The 12,694-nt window shown below is 50.9% G+C and overlaps 1 protein-coding gene across 1 annotated transcript in view; it reads left to right on the top strand.

Moving 5' to 3' along the window:
- Window positions 1-12,694, top strand: part of LOC146830355 (uncharacterized) — a 485,325-nt gene that overhangs the window by 266,246 nt on the left and 206,385 nt on the right. The window lies entirely within an intron of this gene.

Here is a 12,694-nt window from a genome sequence, read left to right as displayed (position 1 = left end):
TACTACCCTTTTTGTCTGCTTTCTTCTGACCACCCTGGTTCTGGTTCTGGTTCTGCTTGACCCTTGTTCTGACCCATCTGTCTGCCTTCTTTCCCAATTCTTGGGGAGAGGTCAGATCCGAGTCGACAAGGTGCTGATGCAACAATTGGTTCTGACAGTTGTTTAGAATCTGTTCTCGCATGATAAGATTGTACAATCCTGTGTAATCAGTAACCTTGCTACCCAGCAACCAGCCTTCCAAAGCCTTAGTGGCACAATCGACAAAGTCAGTCCAATCCTGAGACTGAATTTTCTGGGTGTCCCTGAACAGCAACCTGTACTGCTCCGTGGTTAAGCCAAACCCATCAATCAGTGTGGTCTTCAGGACTTGGTAGTTGTTTGCATCCTCAGCTCTAGTAGTGAGGAGCTTGTCTCGCCCTTTACCTTCAAAGGAGAGCCACAGTATAGCTGCCCACTGACTTGGGGGGACGCACTGGACAGTGCAGGCCCTCTCCAAAGCAGTTATCCACTTGTGGATGTCGTCCCCTTGTTTAAAGGGGGGCACTATTTTACTCAGGTGTCTAGTGTCTATACCCCTGTCTTTCTCTCTATTGAGAATGCTGCCACCAGTGGGATCTAACCCACTTAATTTCTGCTCTCGGGCCAGGGCAAGTCTTTCTTTGGCGAGGGCAAGTTCTTCCCGCTCGATCCTCAGATTGACTTCCCTCATCTTCGCTTCATGCTCCCTTCTCTGAGGGGACGTCATTCCTCTCTGAGAAGATGCCTGAGAGACATGTGTATGAACCGATCTGCTAGAGCCTCTGGAGAGAGACCTAGCTCGTCCGTTCCCAAGGTTAGGCCTGCTTGAGCGTGGGCCCGGGGCTCCCCCAGTTCCATTCTCATGCCTGCTTAAGTTGGTCCTTGTAAGCCTGCTGACTACCACTGGACCTTTGTTTGCCTCGTCTTCTGATAACTCCTCCTCGTCCTCCTCCTCTGTGTGGAGGTCGAGGTCTGGGTCACCGAGGGTTCCCTCTAAGGGAGGCATGTTTCCATCAGCACTGGGGGGACCTGTGTTAGAGGACCTCCTAGCATCGTACGCCTCTAAGAGACCTATCAGAATTGCGATGGTAGGGTTAGAACCCTGGTTTAGCTTCCTGGAAGCACACAGTTGTCTCATCTCCTTGAAGCTAAGAGCTGCATATCGTGACACGACCTGTGGAGGGTCACTGACCACTAAGGGAGTCTCCGCAGACTCTCCGTGGACCGACATGCTTTTCTAGTGAGGTGTAAGTGACGCACCTACCTACACTATGTGTTTACCTACTGATCCCTTGCTAAGAGTTGTAGTCAGGGTGTGCTAAGCCCTGTTACACTACAACAGCCGGTTCAGTAGAACTCGGAGTATTCTAAGTTAAGTTATATGTACCTGGGTACTTATGTGATCTTTCACTTCGATATTCTTAGGATACGTGTGTGGTAAAACAACAGCAAGCTCAAATCCCAACCGCTGCTCACCAATGTGAGAAGTTGGCCTGATATGTAGTGCTCACTATTCTAGTGATCACTGTGTATCATTCCAAACGACCCTTATTGATGATTGGTTGTAAGTCAACCTTATAGACCAGCTATCCTAGTAGCGTGGATACGAGCAGTCTTAGGCTAAACTCTAGAGGGCGTGTTAAGCCAGCTGTTTTACCACCACATTTACCCCTTGAACACCACGTGAAAGGACACCACACAAGTTGTTATGAAAATAAAGGATATTTATTTATAACAAGACTACCCTGGCTCTTTATGAGTCAGGGAGCTAAGCACACTACAAAACTCTTACGAAAATACTTCAAGTTGCACAATTTACACAAATGCCCGAGGGGCACGAGAAACCATATACACTAACAGTGAAATGCGAATGGTTAGAGTCTGGAGTTACTGATTCCGGAGTGATCCGATCAGTGGGACTAAACGAAAAAGGAACTGGACACTTGTAGAGCGAACCTGCGATGGAGCACCGAAATGCTCGAGTTACCTAGCCCAGAGGCTGCGGCTGCGGGAGGTTCGGCAAGATGTCGGGAGTCCTCGTTGTAGTCTCAGGAGCCTGAAAGAAGAAGTTGCTGGCAGGCGACCAGTGACGATGTTCAGCGAGATCCAAGCCTGGATCGGTGATGAAGGAAACCTGAAAGCAGAGGGGACTCAGTTCTCAACCGCTAGCCAGTGATCGTGTGGGCACCAGGAGGGTACCGGCTGAAGTCACCTCGACCAGGTGAGTGGATGACGTCGGACTCGGCTGTTCCTCGGACCAGGAGGCGCGGCGGCGACCAGGATGGAGGGCGAGCTGTCCCACGCAGGTGTCTGCTGTCGATGATGCTGGGCCCAGGAGTGGGGCAGCAGGTCTTGGCAGTGGCAAGCCCACGCGGTGGAGTCAAGATGGCGTCTGGAGTGGACCAGGAGGGTCCGTGGTACTCCTCTGTTGAAGGGGAGCAAGAGCCAGTCTGGAGCAACCAGACTAGTGATGAAACAATCGTGGTGCGTCGTGAAGAGGGCCACAAGCCGGTCGGCAAGTGGTCGGACAACGCGGTGAACAGCAAGGAGCGGAAGGGCCCCCACGCAGATCTCGTGGATGCTGGGGAGGCAGACTTCGGTGCTGGAGCTGCTCAGGGTTAGGGCTTCTCAAACCCTAGGTGCACTCACTCGAGGGTCCCTCGGTGGGCGTGCTAGATAAGCGTCGTGCAGGTTCTGAAGATGGCCGGTCCCGCAGGTCTCGTCACACCTACGACTCTCAGCTGGGCTGATGATGTAGGTAAAAGGTCAGAGATGGCAGGGAACTCGGGTCTCGTCGAGCTGGGCAGTCTTGATCCGTAGGAGAGACTTACAGAAAACCGCAAGCGCTTAGGTGGTGCCTGCTGGTGCAGGGTGGCTACTCCTTAGCCACAAGGGAGAGTCTTCAGGAATAGTCAAGAGTTCCTTTCGTGGAAAGTACTTCAAGATTCAGAATTATCCAATTTGGGAAGGGGACTCGCTCCTACCTTTATTCTAAGAAAAGGGGCTGGCCCGTGACTAGGTCCTACCTATGGGTGGAGCCAGGAGGGGGGTGGTGACACCCCTATCCTTTGTCCGGCTTCGCCCCGGCTCAGGGGCAGGGTTGCCCCCGAAACTGGTTTGAGCCGGGCTATGCACAGTGAGCACCGGGGTGCCACTTGCAATCACCTTCCTTTCAGCCCTGTCTACCTGGGATACACAAACCCTGTCTGGGATGGTGCTAACACCGCCCTCGACAGGAAACCCTTTGTCCAAGTTCCCCTCGCTGGAAGGTCTCCCAGCAGCAGGAGGTCAGACTTGTGTCTGGTGGCAGCATCCATTTTGTGATGCTGAGGCTTGAGTCAACTTTAACCGGGGTTCAAGGTTACTTCCATGTCGTGCCCCTCTAAAAGGGGGGAATGCTAACCCCCTCGCCAGAACTGGCGAGGGGTTCGTATTCCAATTCGTATGACACCTTACTCGACATGTGTAGGTGATGCGATGCCAAAGTTAGCAAATAACCGCAAGGATTATAATGCATTAAAAGTAGTTGGCCCGCGTCACCATGGAACGGCTATTAGGACTTGGTTCCGCAAGCCGTCGACGGGCTCAGCTCGCGCCAGAGCACCGTCCCACATGATTCCCTGCACTCTGCCTTCAGGATTGATAAGGCCTGCCATAGGAGTGACTGATAGGAGTCCATGTGTCCATTTTAGGGTTAGGTGTAGGAATACTACACCTACAGCAACGGGTGATTACACCACTTTGCCCCAGCTGTCGTGCAGCCAGTTGTGTCAGATTTGGGCGGCCATCCAGGGGTGGCATAATACATGCTGCAGCCCCTGGTAGGCCCTGGGTACACCGATGCCCTGGATACCTGTGGTATGCTGAGACAGGGACTGACAAGGCGGCCCAGTTCCAATTAGTGGATGCACCTAATGTACATGTGTGTTAATTTCGAGAGAGAACAGCTAGGCTGTGGGTCTGATTGGCAGGCCCACAGCCGGGGAAAGTCGTAAACCAATGAAGCAAAAGCAAAAAATCTGGGTGATCATAGGATTGCAGACCCTACTCTCCTACACCATGCAGATCACAAAGTGCACATAATGTAAATAGGCCAGTGGGCTACTGCTTTTGTCAGAGAGATTCTTTTGTTACTTGCAGTTTATAAGTTAAAATCCCAACATAGAACAGTGAGCTATTAACTGTCATCTACTCCGCAGCAACACAAGTCACATTTTTTTATTAACTTTTGATACGTTTGAGCTACAAACAATTTATTAGTTTAAATGGTCAGATCATGCTGCAGATCTTGCATTATGAGTCAAATATGGCAGAGCCATTATTATTTAGAAAACATTTGCAAACTATGATTTTTAGCCATTCATGTTTGAACTGCTGTTTTGGAAAAGGGAGAAGTGCTGATGACAGAAACTCCATGGCTCGGAGACAAATGGCTTGTGCTTCCACATTTTATCGTATTTGGGGACATTCTGTGATTAGAAGCATATCCCACATTGTGAATACATTTTACTGTCAATAACTCATTATAACCTTAAATAATCATGTGTATCCATTGGTTGATAAAACTGGGCAGTGAAATCAAACAATTACAAAAAATTGGGATGTTTGCGCATTCTGGCCACGCCTCTGGCTCTGCCCACTGATCCAATCCTTGAGTTATTCCCGCCCTCTGATTCTCCGCCCAGTTCCCCTACTTATTTTCCCCCACTTCGACCACTGATATATCGTGTTGCTGGATAGTGGGAACACCACACCAGTAAAAAGTACCATACCTATGATATTATAAATTCCAATAAACTGTTGACTAGCAGGTAGCCCAATGTACAACCTGATTAATGAGTCATTATCACACTGTTGTTAACAGGCACATTTTGTAAATATAGGACCTACATTTACAAACGTTACTGAGGATTCTGTATGGTACCGTTATTTGCTAACTGTGTCCACTGGCGGACTCGGGTGGAGGAGGTCCAAGCGGTAAGTCGTGAGGGGGTGACACCATGAGTTACCCGCACCGGGTGACACCAACCCTAGTGACGCCACTGTTTGATCTGCTTTGTTGAAACTGTTTCCTTGTACAGTTTTTTCTTTGCCTTCTGACGGATCTCATAATGTGCAGTTGGTGCAGAAAAACATCTCACGGTGATAAGAGTGAGCCGCCTGTCTGAAGGCAGATGTTGATACACTTTTGATTATGCAACCGATATGTGAACAACTCACAACGCAAAGTGGCCTTTTATTTTATTGCGAATGTTTGATACATAACATGCTGCAGTGGTGACAAATGTACATAAAATAAGCAGAGGGCCATCTGGTAAAAATATACAAAAAAGAAGTAGCACAGGAGTGGAGAGCATGTGGCGCAGCGGCCAGAGCTGCTGACTTCCGAGCTGGGGATCCCAGTTCGAGACTCGGTGGCGCAACATCCTGTGATTCTGGACAAATCACTCCATTTCTCAGGGTGTTAAGTTGCGCTGTGTAAATCTGCAGGATCTTGTACTATACCTTCTGGCTCACGTATTCCATGGAAGGTGACTGCTGTATGGGGAAGCGGAGCAGTCTTCATTTCTTTCTTCAGATACTGAATGTCAAAGCTTTTCTTTGCCTAAGGGATCATCGTTTTGTCTGGATATGACACAGTCACTCAACCGAGGCATATTAGAACCGCTGTAGACCTGTCCATCTTGGGTATTAACAAAGTCCACAAAGCTGTGGCAGAATCTGGCAGTGGGGGATGTTCCCCCAGAACCAACAGCTATTGAACAGGAACTGCATGGAAATAGGGGTTCCAGATCTAAGGAAAACTGAAGGCTGAAGCATTACAGTGAAGGGGGTGAGTGCAAGGTGGCTGAAGAATATCACAACAGGACCCATAGCTGAATGATTCTTCTAAATTGGCTACATCCTGATTGTATGCTCTCAGTTCGTATGCTTCCCTGCCCTGCTCAACCCGGGGCTGAATCAAGGTACGAGGCAATGCAGAGAAACGATCATAACTGGGAATGAGAAGAGAAGCAAACCTGACCCCTCATGCAAATCCATGATCCCTGTGTATCCGGAGCACAGATAAGAAACACAGCCACAGGGTGTGCAGGCATCTCCAATGATTCGGAAAACAAGATCAAGCAACAGAGACTCTGTTCCTTAAAACAAATTCATCCTAACTGAATCACGAGGCAGAAGCCCGTATCTAGTGCATACTCGGTTTATTTAACTTGAGGTGACATAAGTTCAAAGCAAACAAACCTGACGAAAATAATGATGAAAACGAGAAGCTGATGCACAGCTAAGGTAACATTTCACCCCATTTGAATCCTATTGGAGCTGGGAAAAGAAAAATAACCACACACTGAGAAAGGTCTCACCATTTGTCAATATGCGCTTTATTGTACCTGAAAGAAACAGTTAGTTATAGATTCCTTACCTTAGAATTCCCCCAGGCGTCAGACTGGATTCGGAAAGTTTTTTCGTCAACACTACCCCAGCGCGTCGCAAGGTGGCATTGGTCGACTCCGCATTTTTCGTCGTTGTCGTGGTTGCAGGGATGACGTTGCGGTAGCTACATAGACGCTGCCCTCGCGCGCTGACATCAGTTATTTCTTTTTCAGCGCCAGCAAGCGCAGATCCAGATAGAGCGGTACCCCAGTCACTTTTTGACTGACTGTTTCTCGACTGTTGTAAACATTGTTTTTTGAGTCCCTCGACTACTGGTGCACGAGGGATGCCCAGCTTCAACGCTTGCAGTTTCCCCAAGTCGTGCTCCGACTGCCGGACCATGAATCCGAAGTCTTTGCGGGAGTGGTCCCGAAAGTTTCTCGAGGCGCGGCAGTCGGGTCCGTGCCGCTCGAGGTCCCGGTCGCGTAGGAGGTTGAGGCACTGGTCACGGAGCCACCACCATTCTTCGTCCAAGTCTTCGCACTCAGGGACAGGTAATTCGAAGCACAAGAAGAAGCTGAAGAAGCATCGTCGCTCTTTGACTTCTCGCTGTCTGTCGGTCAACGCGATGAGGGAGGCTGGTGGTGCCCCTTCCGTGACTCTGCGTGCGAGCCCGAAGGGTCGGCTCCGAGTTTCCCCCCCTTTCCAGGATCTCGAACGACCCCTGCCCAGCTTTGTCAGTTTTACGAAGCGATGCATGCCATCTTTGGGCTGCCCGACTCTGCTGGCGCCCCTTTGGGCCCCGCAGGCTCGGCTGGGGGCCCTGGGCCTTTGACGCCGGCAGCTTCGGCCTCGGCGCCGCAGGGTCCCCTTGCGTCCAGGCCTGGATTCGGATCGGTGCCGGTCGATCTTGTTACGCCTCCCCCAGCGTCGATTCTGCCAGCACCACGTCCACAGGCGGCGTCAGCCTTGTCCCCAGCCGACGTCGATCCCGGCCTCCTCCTTGAGGTAGACACAGAGCCGGACCGGCGTTGACGGGTACTTTTGTGCCCCTGTTCTACCCTGGCTCTTTGAAACAAGATTGGCAGCCAGAGGAGGGTGAGGAGGACTGTGAGGGGTATGGGACCCTTTAACTGACAAGCTAGGTTATAAACCAGACTGGAGAGAGGAACTGGGGGAAACCAGTGGTCTGGATACCTCACCAGACCTTGGTATGTTGTCTCCTCCTACCGTGGCTACAGGGAAGGGAGCGTCATATGCATTGATGTTATGTAGGGCGGCCGAGTCGCTCCACCTCGAGCTACCTACAGTGGTAGCCAGTTCTAACTTCCTGACAGAGGTGCTGCAACCAGCAGCAAGCTCTTCGGAACCCCTGCTACCATGTAATGAAGCCCTCACGGACATCATTTTGGGCATAGGGTCCAGGCCCAACACAGGGGATCCTGTGGACTAGATGACTGCCCGACGCCACCGCCCGGCCCCAGGCGGCCCCACTTTCCTCTCCCAACACCCCACCCCTGAGAGCTTGGTGGTCAAGCCTCCACCTCCAAGGGCGCAATCCCTACCGCTCCACCTGATAAGGAATCCAAAAAGCTGGACCACTATGGGGAGATGTTTTCTTCCTCCAGCTTGGGACTGTGGTCGGTAAACACCGCATGTCTGTTGGGCCATTATACCCACTCTGTGTGGGATAAGGTTGCGCAAGTGCTGAGTCAGTGCCCGGAAGAAGCCCTGGCCATACTCTCTTGAGCAGTTGCCGAAGCGAGAGACGCAGCAAAGTTTACCATCCTCTGTGGGCTGGATACAGCCGACTCATTAGGCAGGACGATTTTCAGGTCGGTAGCCCTCCGACGCTATGCCTGGTTGAGGTCAACTGCTTTTTCCGGGGATGTCCAATCCACCCTTATGGACATGCCCTTAGATGGCCGTCGCCTATTCGATGACTCTCAGGCTACTGCCAGGTCCTTGGGCCTCTCCACCACCCACCCTACGCAGTCTGTTTTCCGCCCCTTTTGTATCTACGAACGGGGGCCCTGCCACGTCCTGCCCAGAGCCACAGGCCGGCGCAAGCTACTCAACCTCTGCGCGGCCGGGGACGTGGGAACCAACACCCTGGTTCTGGGGCCCAGCGGGCGGGCCAGTCCAACCCAGGCCCCTCTGCATTAGCCTCCAAACCCTCCTAATCCGACCTTTCAGGGCCACCAATCGCCAGTGTGCGGCAGAATTCGCCATCACCGCCCCCACTGGCGCACCATCACGTTGGACAGGTGGGTTTTGCAAATAGTCTGAAGGGGCTACTCCCTCCCCTTCGAGACTACCCCTCCATCCATGCCAACTCGGTACCATCGCATGTCGGATGATAATCTGGCCCTTCTCCAACAGGAAGTTTCGGCACTCTTGTCCAAGGGTTCCATCGAGCGAGTTCCTGTCCCAGAAGTCAATCATGGTTGTTATTCCCACTACTTTCTGGTGCTCAAGAAGGACAAAGGCCTGCATCCTATCTTGGATCTCAGGGACGTCAACTGCTTCCTCCGGAAGGAAAAGTTCAAAATGTTGACGTTGGCTCAGGTCCTGTCTGCCCTCGACCCTGGAGACTGGATGGTAGCGTTCGACTTGCAGGACGCTTACTTTCACATCCCTGTCCTGCCGGCCCACCGGTGTTACCTACGGTTCATGGTAGGCCACAAGCACTTTCAGTTTACCGTTCTCCCCTTTGGCCTTACCAGCGCCCCTCGGGTGTTAACGAAAGTGATGGCTGTGGTCGCAGCTCATCTGCACAGATCAGGGGTTCCAATCTTCTCCTATCTTGACGACTCGCTGTTGAAGGCAGGCTCGCCCCAGGCTGTGTTCTCCCACCTCCAAACCACAGCCGACCTCCTGCATTCGCTGGGGTTCTCCATCAAGGTGCCGAAGTCACACCTGACTCCCTCAGAAGCTCCTCTTTATTGGAGCGGTTCTGGACACGACGCAGTTTCGGGTCTATCCTCCCAAACAGCGAGTCCGGGATATTCGGGCTATGATTTCGGTCTTTCAGCCTCTCTCCCGGGTTTTGGGGAGGATGACCCTGAGGCTGCTGGGCCTCATGGCCTCCTGTATCCTGCTGGTAGATCATGCGAGGTGGCATATGAGGGCTTTGCAGAGGGACCTGAAGTTCCTGTAGGCACAGCATCAGGGAAATCTGTCCATTTGCATCCAGATCTCGCAGGGCACTGCACGACAATTGCAGTGGTGGCTAACGAGCCAGGATTGGCTCAACGGCAGATCCCTCTCCCTTCCCCAACCAGAATACACAGTGGGCCCAATGTCAAGAGGTCCTCCACCTCTAGACATGGCTGGAAAATAAGAGCATATCCCTGGTGGTTCAACACCTGGCAGGTTCCCTGAACGCCAGGGCGGACAAACTCAGCTGCAGGTGCATGATGGATCACGAATGGCGTCTTTACTCGGAGGTGCTGCAAGGTCTCTTTCAGCAGTGGGGGATCCTTGGTTAAATCTATTTGCCACCGAAAAGAACGCGCAATGTCAGCAAGTCTGCGTATTGGAATTTCGAAGGCGGCACACTCACTAGGCGACGCTTTCGTTGAGAGTGGAGTTACAGTCTTCTATGCGCCTTTCCGCCTATACCACTTCTGCCCGGAGTGCTGCAGAAGATCAAGCGTGACCGGGCCCAAGTCATTCTTGTGGCTCTTGATTGGGTGCGAAGAGTCTGGTATCTTGAGCTGCTACACATGACCATCGATCCTCCAATCAGACTGCCTCTTCGGGAGGATCTTCTGTCGCAGCAGCAGGGAACGGTCCTCCACCCGAACCTGTCCAGCCTCCACCTCCTTGTGTGGAGATTGAGCGGCAGCAGTTGATGTTGTTTGACCTGCCTCCTGAAGTCCGTGATGTAATCTTGGCAGCCAGGCTTCCCTCCAATAAGACGGTATATTCCTGCAGATGGAACAAATTTGTGGCATGGTGCACGTCAAAGAGTGTGGATCCCCTTTCCACCCCTCTTTCTGAGATTCTCTTGTTCCTTCTTTCTTTGGCCCAGCAGGGCTCTGCTCTGGGCACTCTAAAGAGCTAGCCCTCAGTCATTTCAGCCTTTCTAAGGCTTCCTGATAAGCCTTCTCTTTTCAAATCCCCTGTTGTAAATCGTTTCCTTAAGGGCATTACTCATCTTTTTCCTCCTGTTCCCTTCGTGATGCCTCAGTGGGACTTGAACGTGGTTCTTACATACCTTATGTGTGCTCCCTATGAGCAGCTGTATAACTGTCCTTTCAGACTTTTAACCTTGAAAACTGCTTTCTGTTGGCCATCACCTCTGTGCGCATGGTGAGTGAGCTACAAGCTCTTTCTTCCAAGCCTCCCTTTCTGGCAGTTCATCCGGACAAGGTCGTCCTCAGGACCAGACCTTCCTTTCTTCCCAAGGTGGTTACTTCTTTTCACATTGGCCAAACCATCACTTTGCCCACCTCCGTTCCGCCTCCGCATCCTTCAAAAGAGGAAGAGAGACTTCATTGTCTGGATTCAAAATTTGAGCTTTCCTTCTACTTGGATCTCACCAAACAATTCCAGATGGATGACCAGATTTGTTTTTGGGTTATGTGGGCGCTAAGAAATGTCGGACCGTGCACAAACGGACCATCTCCAGGTGGGTCGTTCTGTGCATCAAAGCCTGTTATTCTTTGGCAAAGAAGAAGCCTCCAGTGGGACTGCGCGCCCATTCCACCAGGGCGACGGCAGCTACCACTGCTTTGGGACGAGGAGTTCCCCAAATGACATCTGTCAGGCAGCTACGTGTGCATCGCTGTACACGTTCACCAAACACTACTGCCTGGACAGCCAAGTCCAGAGAGACACCTTCTTTGGCCGTTCTGGTCTCCCGGACCTTCTGGTGTGAACTCAGTTCGCAGACCTACCTCCGGGGTTGCTGGGGTATCTATTCTAAGGTTAGGAATCTATAACTAACTGTTTCTTTCAGACGAACAAGTTACTTATCTTCGGGAAGGATATATCTGTAAGAAACGTAGGTTAGTTATAGATTCCTTACGGCCCCACCCATCCTCCCCATTCTGCGAACTGCCTTCTAGGGTTAATCACTTCCTTTCAGGGCCCTAGTTTTGTGCACCAGTGGTCAGTGTCTTGCATGGCTCTGCTCTTCTGTCGTGGAAAATTGTGTGACATCAGCGTGCAAGGGCGGCGTCTTTGTAGCTACCGCAACATCATCCCAGCGAACACGACGACAAACGCCACCTTCTGACGCGCAGGGGTATTGCTGACGAAAAAACTTTCCAGATCCAGTCTGATGCCTGGGGGTATTTCTAAGGTAAGGAATGTATAACTAACCTATGTTTCTTGCAGATATATTGATACTGAAGGTAAGTAAAATGTCTCCACCTCCAGGTTTCGCACCAGACAGTGCAAGGGTGGGGGCGAGGGGCAAATAGTTTCAGGTGAAACAGATCTATTTCACATTGAACACTACAGTGTTCAAAGGTAGTGAAGTCTTAGTTCCGCTTGTGTCTGGCTGTGTCTGCGAGGCAGCCTGAAAACAGAAACAAGTATCACAGGAGTGGAGAAGACGTAGCGCAGCCGAGCTGCTGACTTGAGAGCTGGGGATCCTGGTTCGATTCTCGGTGGCGAACATCCAGTGATTATGGGCAAAGCAATTAATCTCTCTGGTTTATAAATTAGGCTATATAAATCTGTATGTAACTGAAAGCGCAAATTAAAAAATAAAAAGCATTTGACACCGTAATTGAAAACAAGGAGGAGGGCCAGCTCACGCTGTAGAGCGTGTGATTGCAAAACAAATGTTTCTCTGGGTGAAATGGCCAGGGAGAGAATTAAGCAGCAAAGGAGGGGCATTTACACAAATGCACTAATACCAAGCCAGTATTTCTAAATGCCACAGATAGTAACCAATGGCAATAGGTGGGTTTGCCAAACCCCACAGAAGAGATATAACAGGTCAATTGAAGCTCAACCTAAAAAGAAAGTCCCTAAGCAGAAATCAATTCTGGTATTTTACTGACCTACACTGGTCGTTTTCTATAAAGATAGTTAATTACGGGCAGTTGAACAAGCAGAAAGCAATTCTGGCATTTTACTGACCTCTACTGGTCGTTTTCTATCAAGACAGTTAAATAGAGGCAGAAAAAAACATCCCTAAGCAAAGGCAGAAGAGGACAAGTCCTAGGGCTGATCTCCAGATCCCACAAAGTGCAAACAACAGATCTTCCAGACAGCGCAAGCGCTGTCTAGGCTCGACCTAAAAAGGGTTTGGAATGGAGTTTGATGCGATTTGCTAAAACAT

This window comes from Triturus cristatus, chromosome 5_1, assembly GCF_964204655.1.
Source record: "Triturus cristatus chromosome 5_1, aTriCri1.1, whole genome shotgun sequence".
Classification (NCBI taxonomy): domain Eukaryota; kingdom Metazoa; phylum Chordata; class Amphibia; order Caudata; family Salamandridae; genus Triturus; species Triturus cristatus.
This window is presented reverse-complemented; position numbering and strand designations above follow the sequence as displayed.